The 20,097-nt window shown below is 52.0% G+C and overlaps 2 long non-coding RNA genes across 4 annotated transcripts in view; one reads left to right on the forward strand and one right to left on the reverse strand.

The window, feature by feature from the left end:
- The window catches only part of LOC107033548 (uncharacterized), a 56,760-nt gene that overhangs the window by 19,827 nt on the left and 16,836 nt on the right, over positions 1–20,097 (reverse strand). For both annotated transcript variants that reach the window (XR_012067607.1, XR_012067608.1), the window contains one exon: positions 16,776–16,891. This is a non-coding gene — a long non-coding RNA (uncharacterized lncRNA). The remainder of the gene's footprint in view (positions 1–16,775; positions 16,892–20,097) is intronic.
- On the forward strand, positions 668–5,484 carry LOC140692010 (uncharacterized). 2 transcript variants are annotated; one of them, XR_012067610.1, is made up of 3 exons: positions 668–881; positions 3,744–3,906; positions 5,232–5,484. It is a non-coding gene; the product is annotated as an uncharacterized lncRNA (long non-coding RNA). The 2 variants fall into 2 exon arrangements; XR_012067611.1 differs by having other exon boundaries at positions 668–830.

The raw sequence follows: 20,097 nt of genomic DNA on the forward strand, positions 1-20,097 counted from the left end.
AGAGGATGGGGAGCAGGGCGCTGCCCTGGGCTACTCCCGCCCCCACCATTAGGGACACTGCCCAGAACAAGAGTGTCGCCTGCCCCTGGCCGCGCTTTCCATCCCAACACCACTTCCCCGCCTCGATTTCCCGGGGAGTGCGGGTAAAGGAGAGGAGCTGCACAGCTATCACTCTGCCGCGGAGCCCCTGTCGAGCCGACTCCCTGGCGCATCAGTCCAGTGGGCAGATATCGATCTGGCCTAGCCAAGCTCGATACCCGCGGCCTGCAGCCCGCTCTGCAGCGGTCCTACGAAGAAGAGAAGGGGACTCACTCCCCGGGCCGCCCCCGCCCGGTTATTCTGTGCCGTAATAACCCCCCGAGTCTGGCGCACTCGCCCCCGCCTGTCCCCAAGCGGACCGACTCGGCGGGCCAGGCACCCTGCGGCAGGGGGATGGCCCGGGTGACCCTCAGCCCCGCCTCCCGCAGGGCTCGAGAGCCAGAGGGAAAAATCTTTGCAGAGTTGATGAAGTTGAAGTTTCATAAAGGGCGTGAAGGAGACAGCCAATCAGCGAGCCCTCATTTACATGGGCTCTCTGATTGGCTCTCAAGGTGCCTCTTTAGAATGTTACTTTGAAACCTTAAGAAAACGGTGAGAAAAGTCCCACTGATAAAAGACAGAGGCGGAAGTTTTTTCAGGACCCCCGAGGCCAGGCTCTGAAGGGAGGTAGAGAGCTTAGATATGGTCTCGCCCAACTCTCATGATACAAACGTCCAACTTGAGGCTGGAAGGTCAGAGAGACGGAGATTGGCTTGAACCCCGGCGCTAGGTTTGGCCCAGCACCCAGCCAGGTGAACCTCCGGATACCCAGATGTGTAGCCAGGGGTCATTTCAGACTGGAGGTAAAGAGGAGAGAGGGGCTGGCCTGCCTTGCAGGTGACAAGCCCGTGGTGCACAATGTCTTGTCTTGTCTTGTCTATGACAGGACCAGTGTGGGTGTATCACAAAGTTTTGTGAGCCTGAAAATAATGCTGCTTCAAAGGCCCAGTTGGCTCCCCCAGGCCAGTCTGATCTGGAGTCCTAGACAGGCACACATGAATGCATGGGGCCTAGAGGAGTGGGTTTGCTCTGTGCAGAGACTGGGAGCAGGACACCCTAGCAACCTAGCACTGCCCGTAGTCCACACTTCTGGGTCCAGCAGGCCCATAGTTACTCACGGGGAGGGGAGAGAGGTCTGGATATTGGTGGCTGTGAGTAGAGAACCAGTTTCTATCCTGAGGACTCCACCCTGCCCTGCCCTCCCTCTCCTGCCCAATGCTGGGAAAAGGGTCCCCTGGGGTTGCCATTTGCAAATCTGGCCCAGCTTCCAGGCCCACATCCCTCCCTGGGGCCCAGCACTGATGACTCAGGCCTGGGGGTAGGGGAGGGGAGGGTGTCTAAGGGAGGATGGGGGACAAGTGCTGAGTCTGTGACTGAAGCTGAAGAGAAAGCCCCTCTACCAGATGCCTATGGTAAATCAGGGTACAGGTGGGAGAATTCACTCTAGTGGGGCTCTGACCCCCAATCCAGTTCTTTCCTAGTGACATAGCCTAGAGACATAGCTCTGTCACTCAACTCTAAAGAGCCTGAATCCAGAGCCTGAAGTATATGTGAAAGAGAGGCAAGGCTGCGTCCTTGTGTGACAGGTTATGCATACACCTCTGTGGGATTTGGGGCAGCAGCATTAAATGCTGGGGCAAACACACCTTATTCGCAGAAGACTTAGGGACCCCACAGCTGATGCTCTCCACCATCTGCCAAGCCTCAGAGCTCAGCCTGCTGATGTGCCAAACTTGCTGTGTGTCTCTGAGCACAGTTCACACATCTCTGAGCCTCAGGCTTCTCTATAAGTCCATGCTCTCCTGAACACACCATTCCTAGGGCAGGCAGCTGCAGAGAAACCCTAGCAACAAGGGCAGAGTCCAAGAGGGGCCTGAGAGGGCCTTCTCAGAAGCCCAGCTGGTTCAGCCTATGGTCCAAGAGTCCAGTGGGACAGAGACAAGATTGCCAAATCCCACGGTTCCACCAGTTCTCAGAATCTCATCTCTCCTCTGCCTTCTTGCCCACCTCTTACATAGCAGGAGGCTGGGTTGAGTCTGAAGCAGGAGTGGGAAGCTGCACGTGCGTGTGTGTGTGCGTGTGTGTGTATACACATGGGGAGGGTGCAAGAGCCCCCCTCTCCTACCCCCACCTGCTGCCGCCATTGCACTCTGAGAAGCTGAGATAATCCCTCGCCATCTGTCTTGTGTTGCTAACCCGCTCAGCCGGACAGCTGCCCGGGCCACAGTTCTGCAGACAAGCGGGTACAGGGCACTGGGGGAGCTAGCCAGTTCTAAGGACCTACCAGCAGGGACACTGGGGCCTTGAACCCTAGTACACCCCACCTGCCTGGCTCTACAGAGGGAGAAAGTGAGGGCAGAGAGAGAAGCGGAAGGACTTGCTCCACTTCTGCCTCTGACCATGGGAGGAAACAGAGGAATGGAAAACATTCCCTGGTCTGGGGCTAGAGGGGGATGGACAGAATGACCTACTGACTACGTTCCTCTGAGCCCTTCACACGAATATGCACACATATCCCTCTGATGGGAGGAGTATAGTAGGGACAGGTCAGGCCTTCTGGATCCGGGGGAAGGGGAGGAGTCATCTCCCCAGCCTCTGGCAGGCCAGCCTCCAGGCCTCCAACAGGCCAACTTCCCAGAGCCAGGAGGAAAACACAGGCTCATAGGATATTTGGTGGGGAGGCTCTGCACCTCAAAGTCTCATGACCATCATAGTCCCCACTGTTCTGATGAAGAGACTGAGGCTCAGAGAGGGAAGTGACCCTCCCAGCTCACTCCAGTGAGTAGAGGAACTGGGATTCAGACTCAGGTATCAGGTTCCAACAGCACTAGCTCTGTGCCCAGTTCTATCTGTCCTACACAAAAACCAAGTATCTCACCCTGTCTCATCTCCCCTACCTGTAGCTCTCCTCCCATGGGGCTCTGGGTTCTGTCAGCCAAAGCCAGGCAATCAGACTCCCAGCACAGGCAGACAGGTGTCAGGCCGTGGCGAGCGAGGCCCGAGGAAGAATGAAGCCGTGGAGCTGAGGGTGGCCCCCGACTTACCCACTCCCTGTCAATCATCTCTCACCTCCCTCACACAGACAGAATGCTTCCACATACACACACGCTCTGATATAGATCACACATGCTCATCTGGCCACACAAACAGGTACTCACACACAAAGTTGCACATAAATACAAGCAAAGTCACACATACATTGCTTGTACACAAATTCACAGACACAAATAACAACTCAGATAGCCACCCACATCCTCACACCAAAACACAGACCTCACTCACACCAAAGCTCACACAGTCCACCCCCAACCTCCACACACTGCAAGCTCCCAGTTCCTAAATCCTATCCCCAACCCCACCCCCGGTACCCCAAATCTCCACACACTGGGCAGTAACCCTCCAGGCAGGGCCAGTGTGTAGGAAGGAGCGGGGGTCAAGCGGAGAGTAGTCTGCTCTGTCCTTCCAGCCTATGGATGAGGGCCCTCCAGCAAGAGCACCAGTAGACTCCTTCCCCTTTCCTCATTCCCCCAAGACTCAGGCCACAGATCCAGGAGGAGAGTCCTCCACCTCTCATCCCCTGGGGATCTCAGCTGTTCCAGGCTCAGGGGGAGAAAAGGGACCAGTGGGAGGGCACTGCTGCTCTTCTGAGGGTCTCAATTTGTCAGGAAATGAGATATACCAGGAATAGTCCAGCGGTCTAAACCTCCACTGGACGAGGACTCCAGGTCCTGTCCACAATCCAACCACTACGTAACCTTCTTCTCGAAACTTTGCTTCTCTCTGCCTCTCCCCACTGTACGGAATCAAGGAGAGACTCTGGAAATACAGGTGAGTTGACCCCCTCCTTCACCAGGCTGGACTCTGAATCCCCAACAAATGTGTGCTCTTGAGCCAGAGGGACCCTCCCTGTCTAAGCCTGGCTTCCTTGCACCTAAGGAGACCCCAGCTCCATCCACTCCCATCCTTACTCATACACTCACCCTCACACAAACTCACACACATTCACACACAAGCACAAACTCACCCTCACATGTCCACACACACTCGCCCTGTCACTCTCACACAGTCATCCTTGCACTCACCCTTCACACACTCAGTGACCCTCGCACATTCGCACACCCACACTCACGTGAACTCTCATGCTCTCACACATTCACTGTCACTCTCTCACACTCAGTCACACTCTCACCCTGCTACACTCATGGCCCCCCTGAACAGGCTGAAGTTCCGGGGCCCGGAGGTCGGCAGAGCCCCGGCAGAGGCGCAGAGGCAGGTGCTGACAGCCTGGAGTGCAGGGGAGGGGAAGGGCGGCCACAGAGGCCTGGAGCATCCTGAATAATTCAGGGTGGTGGCTGCCATGGTGGTGGGGCCTGTCAGCTGCAGGGAAAGCTTGGTGGCTGGATTGTTCTGGGAAGATCACTCCTGTGTTTTAAAGAGAATGAGCCCTGGCTGGGGACTCGCTGAATTCACAGAGGGCTTTTCACACTTGCTATCACTTTTAATCCTCACGAGGAGCCTGCACATAGGTACTGTAGTCCCATTTCACAGATGAGGAAACTGAGGCTCAAAGGAGAAAGGATGTAAAGTGGGGTTCTCCAGGCTCCCACCTGCATCTCTCTCCCCCATATACACACACTTACAAGCCCTAGAGAGAGGTCCCTCTGGTTGTTGTGCCCAGATGGTGATAAGAGACCCTAGCCATCTGAGGATATTCTTTCTGGAGTGTGCTGCTGGGGTCCAAATGCAGGAAGCACCCTATCTTGGGGCCCACGCATAGTAGGTGCTCAATTGCTGCTAAATGAGGGCATTATGCAGGGGTAGAACACAGGAACCCAAAGCCATATCTCTACCACTTACACAAGTTACTAGACATCTCTGAGCCTCGGTTTCTTCATCTGTAAGATGGATGCTAAATGTACTGACCTCTTAGGGGTTTGGTAAGGAGCCAGCAGAAAAACACACATAAAGCAGTTAGCATGGTGTCCGGCCTACTGGAAGGGCTCCACAACGCAGCTAAGACTGTAATGCTCATACCTTTGCCGTAAAGAGACAGCCACAAAGCTGTGGTCTGTGCACATGCGGTTCCCTCTGCCTGAGGCATCCTCCCCTCTCTCCTTTCCTGATGCCACATGTCTCCGTGTTTCTTCTTCAAGGCTGAGTGCACCAGCCACCTCTTCAGGACAACAGTCATGGTCTCCTGCCATATCCAGCACCCCTTGTTGACCTCCAAGCACCTTCCCTGGCACCTAGATGGCTTGCCTTTTATGCTGAGAGTGGGCCCAGCTCAGGGCCTGCACACAGTAGGTGCTCGTGAATTGCCTGCTGAACCGACAGCCCTGCACCATGTCAGCACATAGCAACCAGCAGTTAGGGTGCTTCTGCAGTTAAAATAAACCGCTGAGGTCATGGGTCTGTTCTCTCTGCAAAAACAAAAATACCCAACTGCTCGTGTCTGGTGAGACCCACAGCAAAAGACCAGACGTGACTGCTTCACCACCCAGAGGCCAAGCATTAGGCTCCCAGCCAGGTCCCCATCTAAAGGGGCACCTGCCCAGGCCCAGACGTACTGACGTTCAGGGGCAACTGGCATGCGACAACTGTGCCCAGTGAGAAAGGTGGGCACTCCGTTCCCCAGAGCCCTGAGCTCTGAGAAGAGTAAGGAGCATCCTCCATATTTGATTCAAAATAAAAACCACAGTAAACCATAGACCCAAAACTTATACGTTGGCTGAAATTAAAATAGCTCCTTGCTACGTTTTCTGGTTTCAATATTCTGGATCAGCTCACGGAAGCTGAATCAGGCAATTTGTCTGTCCCTCCTGTTTTGTTTCTGTTGTTGCCCCTGCTTTACTGGGATCTCAGCACATGCTTGGTCTCCCCTCTGGAGCAGACCCCAGCCAGGTCTGGAGGGTCCCCGGCCCTGCACTCCTGAGGCTCATCTCCGACCATGAGCCTGCCAGCACCCTCGGCCCCTCCCTCTTCCGGGGAACCTTGCGGCTGGGTCCGTGCCTGCGGCGAGTCTCACCCCAGTATTATTTTAGTCGCAGACAGACACGAGGCAGATGGTGACAACATCCCTTCCCCGCTCCCCACTGACGAGCTGTTGCCGCCCTGAAGCCTCAGGGTTCTTCTCCCTCAGGAATATTTCAATCCCGACTCGGTGGCTAAATGCGGCTGCTCTTGTGAGACGCGGGCACATCTGCTCCTCCTCCTCCCTCTCCCCTACCCATTTCCTGGGGCTGAGCAGAGAGCCTGATTCCAATTCTGCCCCATCCCTCCAGCTGCCCTACTGTGCACCAGGCACCATGCCCTGAGCACTGTGCCATTGAGGAGGGGGTGGATAGAATTATTGTGTCCACTTTACAGATGATGAAGCTGAGGCTCAGAGTGAAGCAGGGCCCCATCCCAGGTCATACAGCCAGAGAGGAAGCATCCCCTTGGGTCCCCCCACTGCACTAGAGACACAAGGTGCACCTTCCAGTCTGCCCCCACACCTGAATCTCTGCCTGACCACCTCAACGCAGAGCCTTTGGGGACCACCCCAGGCACCCCACCTTCCCTGCAGAGCAACTAGGAGCTCACTTTTTAGTTGCACTCACACTCCAGTATCAGCCAACAGCCAGGGGCACAAGGCTAGCCAAGCGCTGCCTGTCCATCCACCCCCTCCCCCTGCTGGTCCTAGCTCAATGAGCATGTAGGCTGCAACTGTGAGCATCAAGGGCAGGGGTGGGGGTTGGGGCTCTGGTTTTGAAAGAATCTCAGCTTTGCTGTGACTTTGGGCAAATCACTTAACCCCTCAGGATCTGGTTCTTCATCTGTAAAATGCCCAGCAGCAGGCCCCTCTCTCCTTCCCCCAGTTCAGTGAGGTTGACTTATATTTCTAGCTCCTAAAGCAGGGCCTGGAACAGAGCATAGGCTCAATAAATATTTGTTGAATGAATGACATGTGTAATGAGCTTAGCATTAGGCTTGATTCAGTAGGGTTGTTCCTACCTGCAACTCTAGCCCCAGCGAGGTATGGGCCCACTCTGCCTCTGGGGTCCAGTAAGAACTGAAGTTGGTGACAAGAGCCAAGTTGGGCTATGCCTCTGGCCCCTGCCCAACCCCCACAACAAAAAGTGCTTAGAGCCTTAGGAGGACGGGCCCAGGCACCGGGCTACCACCACGAGGCGCAAGCAAGTGCCAGCAAGCTGTGGGAGGTGGGCCCAGGTGGTTTGGGTTCCCTCACGCCTCCTTTCCAGACACCCACTCTGACTGGCCAGGGGTGGTGAAGCTGGACAGGGGCTTTCTGAGGGTTTGTGATGCTCTCTGGGCCAGTGAGGACACGTCTGTTCCCAGTTAGGCCTCCCGGCTGTGGACTCCCTATCCCAGCACAGTCCCTACCCCCAGCGCCTCAGCGGGCCTTCTTCTGGGGCTGGGCCAAGATATACACTGACAAACCATCGCACAAAAACACATACCCAACACAGTGACACTCACACACCCAAAAGATACACAAAACTACATACACAAACACATACCACCCAACTAAAGGCACAAAAAAACAAACACAGAAAACTCAAAACACACGGCAGGGTGTACAAGTTCACAAACATCTGCGTGGCAGAGCACATCTTCTGCCATGGTCACAAACACACATGGCATAGGACGTATGCATCCAGTCACAGAGCACAGCTAGGAACACTGTGCAGGCTCAGTACCCAGACCCAAAGCACAGCAAGATGTAGAGGCCTGTGTTGCACAGAAACTGAGCTCTGTCTCCTCATATCAGACCTGGCCAGGAGCTGAGTCCCTGTTGCTCAGGGGCACAAATTGGAGCAGGAACAAGTAGCCCCTGGAGGAGGAAAAGGGCAGGCCAGGCCCAGGGTGGAGGTGGGAGGCAGTCCCTGCTCAGGTCAGCTCTGCAGCCCCCACCATCACAGCACTCAGGGCCAGGCCCTCATCACACACTGACAGGCCACCACTACCAACATCTCCCTTCAGCTGCCACCTCTGTCCAGGTCACCCTCACATTCATACATGAAATGGGTGAGGCTATTCACTGTCACAAAGCCAATACAAAGGAAAAGAGAAGCTGACTGTCAGTGCAAAAAACTGTGGAGACATTTTTCAGCAGGGGATTCCAGGCAGCAGACCACACTCTGCAAGCCATGGTCATGAAGGATTGAACCATCTACGTGGCCACATGTCCTAAGGACACAGCCCTGAGCCCAGCTGGCATGGGAAGGCCTCCAGGTGGAAAACCAGGGCCCCATCTCTGGCCTTCCCTGTTTTGGAACACATCTCACCCATCGCTTCCCCTGTCAACACTGCTCTGTGGTACCCAGGGCCTTGGGGTCGACATACCAGATCCTCAGTTATCTGGCCTCGTCCTATGTTCCTTTCCCTAGGCTTTTGCCAATACTGCTTCCTCCGCCAAGAAGGTACTTCCCAGCCCCAACCTCTACCTTTTGGCATTCTGCCCATTCATCAAATCAATACCGCCTCCCCTGAGAAGTCTCCCTAGTTGTTGCCAGGAGGAAAAAAAAAACTCACTTTGGTGCTAGAACGAGATGAGGACACACGCGGGGCTCTGATGGGCCTCAGTGTCCTGATCAGTGAAATATGCATGACATGGCCCATCACCACCAAGAACAGAATGAGGCAGAAGAACCTAGTACAGCATTTCTCAAAGCAGGGTCCACGAAACCCGGGAGTCGCCAAGACCTTCTCAGGGTGGAATGAGGTCAGAATTATTTTATTAATAATACTAAGACTTTTTACTGTGTTGAGACTCACACTAATGGTACAAAAACAATAGTGGGTAAAATTGTTGGTGCCTTAGCACAAATCAAGGCAGTGACACCAAACTGTACTAGGAGTCATTGTATACATCACTGTCAGGACCTTCCATTAGGAAAAAAAAAAAAAACAGCTAATTTCACTTAAGAATGTCCTTGATGAAATCAAGAAGTAAAATTAGTAATTTTATTAAACCTCAACATTGCGTACACATCTACTTAACATTGTGTGTGATGACATGAGGAATTCATATAAAACACTATGTAACATACCAAAGTATGATTGTTGCCTCAAGGGGAAGTACTTCTGCAGTTGTCTGAGTTATGAGCTGAACTAGCTGCTTTTTTATGGAACACCATTTTCACTTGACAAGAAAGACTGACAAACTTTAGACTTGGGTATTTGGCAGATATGCCCTCAAAAATAATCAAGTGAGCCTGTACCTTCAAGGAAAACAACTATACTGTTTATTGCCAATTTAAAAAATAGAATTTTTAAATTGCCAATTTAAAAATTCTGTTTTTTAAGTGAAAATTTAAACTTTGGAATACTTGTATAGATCACCATAAGCTTGACAGCTTCCTGGTACATTTCTGATGAAATTGGTGGTAATATCAATGAATGTGATTATTTAATATTATATAATGAGCTGTGTTAACATTTGAGAGATCTGCTCAAACTCAGTGAACTAATGTCTTCTAAATGACCAATGTATAATGTTATTAAATTATGCATGGGCAAAAGATCCATTCAAAGAGCAAGACAGGCAAATGGATTTTAATGTAACCGAATATGAAAGGCTCACTGGTAGAATTTCAGATTCTTAATGGCAACTAACCTTTAAGAAACTACCACTTGTCAAGTTTTGGTGTAGTATCAAATTATCTGAAAAGGCTATAAAAATACTCCTCACTTTTCCAAACAGAAACCTGTGTGAAGCCAAGTTTTCTTCACATACTTCAACAACACCAACAAAATCATCCCACAACAGATTGAAAGCAAAAGCAGATATGAGAATTCAACCCCAAGGGGGCTGTTTGCTCTGTTAAGCCAGAAATTAATGAGATTTGCAAAGATGTAAAGACAACACCACTCCTCTTGCTAATTTTGCTTTGTTCCAGAAAATAGTTATTTTTCATAAAAGTGTATTATCCCTGTTAACTAGTAATGGAATTATTATTGTTATTTGTTAAGTGAATGAGTAAATACACATTTTAAATTTTTGTTTTAATTTCTAATATGGTAAGTCTTGGTGGATACAACCCACATAAACAAAAGCTCTCTGGGGTCCTCAATAATTATTAAACCTATAAAGGAATCCTGAGAATAATAAGGTTGACAACTGTTGGTCTGATGCTTTCATAGCAGGAAAGACTAGGGGTAGATATGAAGAACCGCTAGATCTGCAGAGACAGGCAGGGACCAAAAGGAGTTAGCAGAGCTGGTTTCTCTGAAGAGGTCTCAGCCCCCAGGCCTTGAAGTCTGAGTAGGGAGAGAGTTTGGGGCAGGGCGGGGCCCGCATGACTTCGGTGTGGGGGTTCCTGCAGAGACTTCTAGGGGTACCCGACTCCCCTCTGCTGCCCCTGGAAGGGTGGTGAGTGTGTTGGGGGAGGCCCCAAATATACAACAGACCTCTGAGAACACAGGCTGAAACCCAGCCCCGGAGCTCTGGCCCTTCCCAGAATGCCTCCATCCTCCCCCACCCCACTGCCTGCAGAAAGGATTTGAGCCTTAAAATTATCGTCACCACTGCGCAGCAGACAATACAGAGGGGACATTATGTGCCGAGAGAGAGGCCTCGTTGTTGGTGCTACCAGAAGAGACAGCAGTGCTCTGTTCCGAGCAGGCTGGGGGCTGCTCATGTGCTCCAACCCAGACCCTCACACCCCGACGCACATGCTTACCCCAGTGCACACTCACAGACTCAGCCTGGGGTACCCATCAGGCACATGCTGCGGCACAAAGCAGCCTTGGGATGTGCCCAGCTCCCATTCCCCCACCTCCCACCTCCACCCCGCCACACCTCTGTCCACCCTCTACCTGCTCTGTATCCTCACTGCCAGCCCCACACATGACATGTACTCCATGTCACTGGCATTCTCACCTGGGGAGCCCTGGTAGGGGTTCTGGGGACACAAGGCAGCCACACTGTGTGGACCCTGAGGACACTCTGCCCGCCCCACCCCACACTGCCTGGCTGGGATCACAGGGCACTGAAACCAGCAGCCGCCTAGGCCGGGCCAGACGTGCCTAGACCCACAGAGGCATACAAAGGCTGCCTTGTTGCTTTGCCAAACCCTCCCGGCTCTGTAGTGGGAGGGAGGCACGGGGCAACTGGCGCCCCTACCCCCAACTCCTGGGCTGGCCCTGGAGCAAGTCGGGACTTTAACCTCTTAGGCCACCACCCCTGCTGGGGCTAGAGGGTAAAGGGAGGGCAGTCCAAACCTCCCGATAAAACTGACCCAAACTATGGGGGATGGCCCAGGCTTAGGCCCCAGAGCTAAAACTCCACCCATGGTCTTTTTTCTCTCTCCTGAGTTGGGATCCATCCTTCCTTCGAGAAGGTTGTGCCCTCGGCCTGGAACCCCCCACTCCCCTTGTCTAGGGAAGTGCTCAGTTTCCTTTAGGACACTTTTCAGAGAGCACCTTCTTCAAGAAGCCCTCCTGACCCTAGAGCTTTCCACCAGACAGGGAGCTTCAGCTGTCCACATGAGAATGCCCAGCACCACCCAGCCGGGGCCCAGTTCACAGACAGTGGCAGGACTGGCAGAGGACGAGATAAACGTGTGAGGCTGGGCCCATGGAGTCAGCTGTATCTCAGGTCCCAAGACCACACTGTGGCGATGGAGGAGAGGGGACTGGAGTTACCGGCCCAAATCATAGACCAGGACAGCCACCCCCACAAGGTGACACAGAAGGGAGGTCCTTGGAGGAGCCTGCTGTCCCACTTCCAAGCCCTTGTTCTCTTTGCAAGGGCACTCTTTCCCATCCATCAGCTTGCCGGGTCCTACTCACCCAAATGGTAGTTGTTTTTATTTTTCACTTAACATTCACTTACTGTGAATACTTACTGTGCAGCAGGCACTGTTCTCAGGAATATTTACAGGTAGTAACTCATTGAATTCTCAAAACAACCTTTTGAAGTAGGTATTATTTTCCCTTTAACAAGGAGGGAAGTAAAGCACAGCAAGGTTAAAAAGAACTCTTCCCAGGTCACACAGCTAGTAAGTGGTGGAGCTCTAACTGGAATCCAGCAAGTCACTTCCAGGCAGCCTTCCCTGGTCTCTCAGACTAGATTAGGGACCTTTGCTGTGAGCATCACCACGCTCAAATGTCTGAGATGGAATGAGCTGTCTGTCCACTGGTGGGGCTCCCCTCTGTTGACGGTGAGCCCCTTGAGGGGACACATTTTGGGGAGGATAAGGGGCCCAGCTCCCGGCACAAGCCTGGGCCACAGGGACCCTCAGGAAACACTGTTGACTGAATAACCGTAAGCTCAATAAGGACGGCTGGACTCCCAGCACCCAAGGGGAGGGGAGGTAGGGGCTGTCTGGAAAGACTCAAGGAGTTCTCTCCCCTCCCAAGGCCACACACCATCTATTTGTCACTCATGACAAGTTCTCTGCTGTCCCTGACTACAGGGGGCTGTGGAAAACTGGGGAGGGAGGGGTTGCCAGGCCCCACAGGGACACCTGGAGGCCCAGCTGCTCCCAGATCTCTGTGTCCCTCCAGGCAAATGTCTCGTGAAATCCTTAGGTGCAATGAACTGAAAAGATAGAGCCTTCTTATGATCTGTGCCCCATTTCTCTCTTTTTACATCCGATTTTCCAAACTATTGAATAGTTTCTCCAGCTCCTACTCAATGTTTCCAAACTGATGCTCAGACCCCAACCAGTGGAGAGGGACACCTGGTCACTCAGCAGGCCAGAGAGACTGCAGGAACCTCACACTTCAGGGTTGCCCATTGGACACAGCATTTTCCACTGAGAAGCTCCATCTCCGTCAGCTGTGGCCCAAAAAGGAGACTCAACAAAGCCGAAGACTCCCATTGGCTGTCTCTGTACTTATAAAGTAGGATCAACTTCACTCCCCAGAGAAATAGCCCCAAGATGAGGCGGGGGGGGGGGGGGAGCGGGGGTGCGGTTGGCACTGGAACTTCAGTCTGTCTTCTCAGCTCTGAAATTGGCCTGAGAGGTACCCTGAGGAGTGGGTGGGAAAGGTTACAGGTCTTTGGGACAGAGGCCTCACTGGTCTTCTGGGGACAGCCCTCCCCAGCCTCAAAGCAGACTTCCCTGCCTGCCCCTGGGTCAGCCCATATTTCTGCTAATGCTGTTCAGACCTGTTCTACCCCCGTGAAGATGACCGGAGACAATGCTTCCCTCTGGAAAGGAGATAGGGTCTTCCCCTACCCCCACCCCAGCCACTAAAGGGTAGGGTTTCCAGAGAACTTCCTTCATAACCATGGGATGGTGGAAGTTGGTGGGGCGGCTGGACAGAGGGAGCTCCCAAATTTCTCCTCAGGAAGGACTTCAGGCAGCAGTCTGTTTGGAAGGGAGCTCAGGACTTTGCTTGAAGCTGCATGTGCTGCAAGAGCTGTTTGTCCTTAAATAATGGGTTACAGATCAATAAAAACAGTAAAGTTTTCCAAAAGTGCTTTACATAAAATGAAAAGGCCAGTTGCCCATATCAAAAAATTAATTACTGTTATTATTATGATGATGGAGACTTTGTGGGCGCTTCAAGCTGGGCTGGGAAAAGACTGACCCAGCCACCCAAACCTAACCACAAAGGAGCCCTAGGGTTCAAGAAGAGAGAAAGCAGATCCTGCAGTCGGGGCCAGCTGTCTTACCCAAGGTTTTTCTGACATCTCCTGTTTCATCTTTAAAGAACAGTCTTGTGAATTTCCCAAATAGAACTGTGAGGCATAAGAGACAAAGGGCAGCCCTCTTGCTTGTGGGAAAAAGCACATGACTTCACAAAAGAAGAGAAGCTGAACAAAACCATGAAGAATGATTAGGGTCTCAACAGAGATAGGGAGACAGGGGACTCCAGGTGGAGAGAACAGCACATGCAAATGTTCTAGGGTGAGAACCTGTACAGCATGCCTGGGGGGCGGCAAAGAGGCTGTTTGCATGGTCTGTGGAACATAGGACAGTGGAAAAGTGGGTCAAGAGCAGGTAAGAGGGAGGATATGGCTACATAGGAAGCAGTGATGATTAATGGCTTGGGCTGTGAGTATGAATCCTGGCTTTGCCACTGACCACTATAGGACCTTGGAAAAGTCTCTTTCCCTTTCCAAGCCTCAGTTTCCTTATCTATAAAATGAAAATAATAATAGTTGTTTAACAGTGTTGTTCTGAGGATTCAGACAGGCACTATGCCTAGCCTAAGGTAATCATTGAAGAACTGAGAAATTGTCATTCTTGCTCCTGGGAAATGGGGAGCCACAGAGGACTCCTGATGGAGGGCTTCAAGCTGGGCTGGGAAAAGACTGCCCCAGCCACCCAAACCTAACCACAAAGGAGCCCCAATGTTCAAGAAGAGAGAAAACAGATCCTAGAGTTAGGGCCGGCTGTCTCACCCCACGTTTCTCTGACATCTCCTGTTTCATCTTTAAAGAATAGTCTTGTGAATCTTCCTATAAGGAATCTAGGCTTGTTTCTAATGAAAATAACGTATTAACTTATTGAACTCTTCCCCTAGTAACAGAGACAGTCCAGGAAGGAGAGCGATTTCCCCAGCCTGTCCCCCAGCCACCCACACAGCCAGGCCCAGGCTGAGCGGCTCAGGTGGCGGCAGTCATCAGCCTGGCCTCATGAGAGGAGTGCTTGGAGGGGAGTTGCTTGCTTTTACATCAGCTGGTTCACTCCCCTGAAACGCACTCTTCCTACCCCAGCCCCAGCTGCCAAAGCACTAGATTTTCAGAAAATTTGCTTCACAACTGACAGGTTATCCTCTTCTGAAACTCAACAGTCAGCTTAACTGTCTCCTCTCCAGAGAGGTCTTCCCTGACTATGCTAGAGACCATGCTGGGTAAGTTGGCTGTATCACCCTATTTTAATGCTCATCCAGCACTCTTCCCTAACTGTTATTTTCTTATCTATCTATTACCAGTCTGTCTTTCTTACCCAACCAGAACGTCTGCTCCATGAAAGCAGGATTTTTGTCTTGTGCACTATTGTGTCCACACCATAGAACAGTACCTGGCACACAGCAGGTGTGCAATAAATACTTACAGAAATAGGCGGGGAGGAGAGAAAGAATTAATAAAGAACAAAACTTTGGTCCTTGTCCCCAGGATTAGGAGGCTCCTTTGAAGCCTCAGTCACCCCCTCTGGAGAATGGGCAGGGCCTCTAATCAGGGACCACCACAGTCACACCATAGGATCCCTCCCCTTCCTGCAGTGCTGTCACAGGCCTGCCTCTGGAGCTGCCCTTCCCTTCCCCACACCCCATCTCAGAGAGACAGAAATTAATTTCCCTTTGGCATAAACTGATTTTGATGAGCCCAGTCCCCGGCGATTCATCACAGACCTCTCGGGGAGCACTGCAGGGAACGGCGGGTGGCGGCATGACTTATGGGCCTCACAGCCCCAGACGCCCAGCTGCTTCTGATGGCTCCGGACACCTCCAGCCCCCCTAAATCAGCTGCGACGGAGAGACCTGGAGAGCTGCCCAGCCCGTCCTCTGGCTCGGCTGGTGCCCCTGGCAGGCGCCTCCCAGGTCAGGGGGCACAGGCTGCGCGGAAGTGGGTGACTTCATCCAGACTGACTCACCCCTAGCCAGCCACTGGGGATGGACTGCAAGAGGCGGCAGTACTCTCCAACCTGGAGCTCGGGTGGGGGGAATCCCCGCCCTCCTTCCATCCCCAGGGCTTCCCCAGACCAGATTGTGCTTCTACCGCACACCATACCATCATCCCAGAATCCACACTGACATCCTACAAATAGTTCAGGCTCTGGGCTTAGCGCTGGCCTGAAGAGGTCTGGGGCCCCAGCTCAATGCCCCTCTTACCAGTTAAAGCGGACCAACCCAATAACCTCTGAGATTCAGTTTCTCTTTCTGTAAAATGGGCATGGTGACCCCTGCTCCACCTACTGCTCATAAGTATTGGGCGAATCTGATTGATGTGAGAGGGTCTTGAAGAGAGGAAAGTCCCACGTGGAAGAGGGGACAGGAAGCTGGATCAGTGGGTCCCCTGCCACAGGGTTGAGACCAGACCCCTTATCCTGGTCTCAGTGTTCTGAATCACTGACCTGCCCTCCCTCACCCCTCACACTTCACCCTCGGGCACAGCTAGCCTCCTGAAGTTCCTCACATGGACTGTTCTCCTCCTACCTTCAGGCCTCTGTAGTTGTAGGCTGTTCTCCCAGCCTAGAACTCCTCTGCCACCCTTTCTTCTCTATCTGGCTAAATCCTACTGAACTCTCAGTGCTCAGCTTGGATATTACTTCCTCTGAAAAAGCTTTCCTAGCCCCTCAGGTAGACACTAGGGACCCCGTGCCTGCGTCCCCACAGTCTAGTCGTTCCCGTATGTTATCACCATCGTCTCACATCTAGATGCCTCCCAGGTACTGCCCTTGTTCTCACTCGCATCCCTCTGGCCCACCTGGCTCATGGCAGGTGCTCACTAATATTGGCTTATTTGAAGCGAATTCCTATGCCTACTTGTATTGGCTGGCAGCAGCTGCCTGAGGCACTGGCTGCACAAACACACATCAGCACCACACCTACCACAAAGCGAGGGTTCGGTATACGTTAACTGTTAACACTGGTGTTGCTGCTGGGAGTTGGTTCTTGGGAATCTGCACCCTCCTCCCTCACCTGCCCCTAGCCTCAGTCACAGTGTCCGCAACCCAGCGGTGGGAAAGGGAACCAGGAGGGCTTTTGTTCTGAAAGGACCTGAGGACACTTACCTGCCTCTAGCAGAAAGAATATCCACCTGGAGTCAGGAGACCTGAGGAAGACCTCCCAGCTCTTCTGACATGCTCAGGAGACTGACTCCAACACTCTTGAGTCTCAATATTCTCATCTGTAAAATAAGAATAATTTCCACCTTGCTGACATCACAGGGGGGAGTAAATTCAAAAGTGTGGAGGCAGGTGGTTGCTTCACCTTGACAAAGGATACACATCATCATCATCATGGACACACCTCAGCAAGTGCCACCAAGGCCAGAGTAAGGCTCCGAGTGTGGGACCCCCAGAACCAGTGCCATTACCAGCCCTGGGAGAGATTCACCCCTAGGCCCCCACCCTGAGACCCCATCTTCACACAACTGGAGGGTCTGCTGGGAAACCTTAGAGCAGCATCAAACCTCCATTCCCTCACACTCTGACTGTGTGACCTTGGGCAAGTCCACCTCACTGAACCTCAGTTTTTCATTCTAAAAATGGCAATGATGATAGTAGCTGCCTCCCAGACGTCTCAGAAGGATTAAATGAGATAATTAGGTAAAGAGTGCACTTAGCACTCAGCTGGGGCCCAGTTAAGTGCTCAGTAAGTATTACCCATCACCATCATCACAACCATCCCCCTAAATACTGTAGCTATGCGTGAGGTATGATGCCCATGTTAATCCTGGTCCTCCTCTACCATAGTAACCCCTAAAACATTCACAGCAAACTAGACCATCAGCCCCACTTCTTGGATTGGCAAAATGAGGCTCAGAAAATCTAGGACTTTTCAGGCTGAAAACTCCGTGAAGGCAGAGGCCATGTCTCTGAAGTCCAGGCTCCCCATAGGATTAAGGCTGAGGGCTTTGTCTCCCTCGTTGGCCTGGGGGGGCACGAGGTCTCTTTTTTGATCCCCTCCCAGGCAAGCTCAGAGGCACAGGAAGGGTTGAGGTCCAGCACCACCCCCCCCGCCTCCCTGCAGCACAAGAAGACGTTCAGGCTGTGGACAAAGGTCGGCATGGGGCCTGCCTGGTCCTAGATGCCCCAGCTGATGCAGGAAGGCCTCGTGACTGCCCCCCTGCCCCCACACTGGCTCCAGCTTCCCGCCTGACTGGGCTGAGTGCTTCAAAGCCAGCAGACTCTGAAATGAGGCTGCAGCATCCGCATCCGAGATGGCAGCTGGTGGAGGGGAGTCAGGCAGCCCCCCGGCTTCCTGTGTATATCTCCAGGCACTCCTGTCAATGTTGACTTATCAGGCAGCACTGGCCACCAGGGTCCTGGGGGATGGCTTTGGGTGCCCATATCATAGCCGGAGGAGCATTAAAACTACCAGCACGCCGGTGAGCCAGAACTGCAAAAGGCCAACACCTTCATGCATGCAAGCATTGGATACCCACGCGCTGGTGGGAGATAGGGAGCCATGGAGAGTGACCACTAGGACACACACGTACACATACTCTGCACCACACAGAGGGGTGATACTGTGGACTCTGACATTCCAGATCCAGGATCAAATCTTGCTCACCCTAGTTCCTAGATTTGTGGCCTTGGGTAGCATTATGGGTTGAATTACGTTCCATCCAAAATTCATATGTTGACATCCTTAACCCCCAGTATCTGAGAATGTGACTTTATTTGGAGAGAGAGCCTTTACAGAGATAATCAAGTTAAAATGAGGTCATCAGGGTGGGCCCCAATTCAATATGACTGGTGTCCTTGCAAAAAGGGGAAATGTGGACACAGACACACATAGAGGGAAGCTATGAAGGCACGTAGAGAAGATGGTCACCTACAAATCAAGGAGAGAGGACTGGAACAGTTCCTTCACTCATAGCCCTCAAAAGGAGGCTGCTGATACCTTAATTTTGGACTTCCAGTCTCCAGAACTGAGACAATCAATTTCCATTCTTTAAGCCACCCAGGCTGTGGTCCTCTGTTAGAGCAGCCCTAGCAAACTGATACAAGTAGTGACTACTTCTCAGAGCCTCAGTTCCCAAAGGCCTAAACAGGAATTATAATAGTATTTGCCTCATAGGTTGCTATGAGGCTTAGATGAGACGCTATCTGTAAAAACAGCACTTAGCACAGGATTAGACACATAGCAAAAACTTAATAAATGGTAGTTGCTTTTACTACTATGGTTATTATTCACTCATACATTCCTGTATACACTTACATTTACTCCCCTATTCCAGATAATACTGTATAGTACACTGTCCAAATACCAGGCATGTGACCCCTGAGGTTGAACAAATCTCTGTTCTCCAGGCTACTTGGTATGAACAAAGAGAGACCTATTCTCATGGCAAACAGACAATCTACATACACACAAATTAGCTGACGGGAGAGCAAATGCCTAGGGGTTTGCTCATGTGTGCACATGTGTGTGTACATGAGTCTCAATGTGCACATGTATGTTATGGTCTGTGCATCTGGGAGCCCAAGTGCATACCAGTGTGAATTCAAGCCTAAGTGTGTGTGTGTGTGTGTCGCATATGTGGTGTTTTAGCATGTGTGTACACAAATGTTTGTGGGTGCATGAATGTGCATGTGGGGGCATGAGAACATATGGGCCAGTATAAGTCTGGATGAGTGTGGCTGAGCAAGTGTAGATGTGTAGGCAAGTGTATGAGAGAACAGTAGGGCCCAACGCTGGTGACCTCTGCTGCTTACAGCCCAAGAAAGAGCTCAGAGAAGTCATCTCACCCTTCTGCCAGCCTCAAGTAGCCTTGACACATATCCCTTCCCCATATCAGACTTGAATGCTCTTGCACCCAGAGACCACCCCAGAACTCTCTCCAGTGCTTAGCTCTGGTTTTCAGGAAGTCCTTCCAACATTCTAACCACCATCCCTGGGGAACACTTCAGAAACCGTAAGTCCTACAGCCCCTGAATAAAACAGACAGCAGCCCTGTGTTCTAGACACAAATTGGTCCTGTGTTCTCACTCAGTTCCCCCTGAATCTGCCTTTCCGAAGGGGGGAGGTGTGCTCCTCCATTCTCAAAGACCTCTCCAATTTGGGTGTCCTAATCCTATCATATTCCTGCCCCCAAAATGCCCAACATCAACACTCCCTGTCCCACCACCATGCCCTGGTGAGGAGGAGGTGCTAAGTCACCTGGCATCTTTCCCACCATCACAAGATCTGATGCTTGACAAAGAAGCATGGCTGGACCTGGGTCTCAGGGTGGGAGAGGGGGCAAGCCCTCAGGCACTAACCAGGCCAGTGCCCAATGGGCATCTGGAACTGCTGGAGCTGTAGCAATACTTTCCAAGAGTGAAAAAGGCCCAAAGCACTAAGGCTTGTGGTGGAGAGATCACACAGTTGAGATCACCCCACTGG

The sequence above is a fragment of the Vicugna pacos genome, chromosome 3, assembly GCF_048564905.1.
Source record: "Vicugna pacos chromosome 3, VicPac4, whole genome shotgun sequence".
In the NCBI taxonomy this organism is placed as follows: domain Eukaryota; kingdom Metazoa; phylum Chordata; class Mammalia; order Artiodactyla; family Camelidae; genus Vicugna; species Vicugna pacos.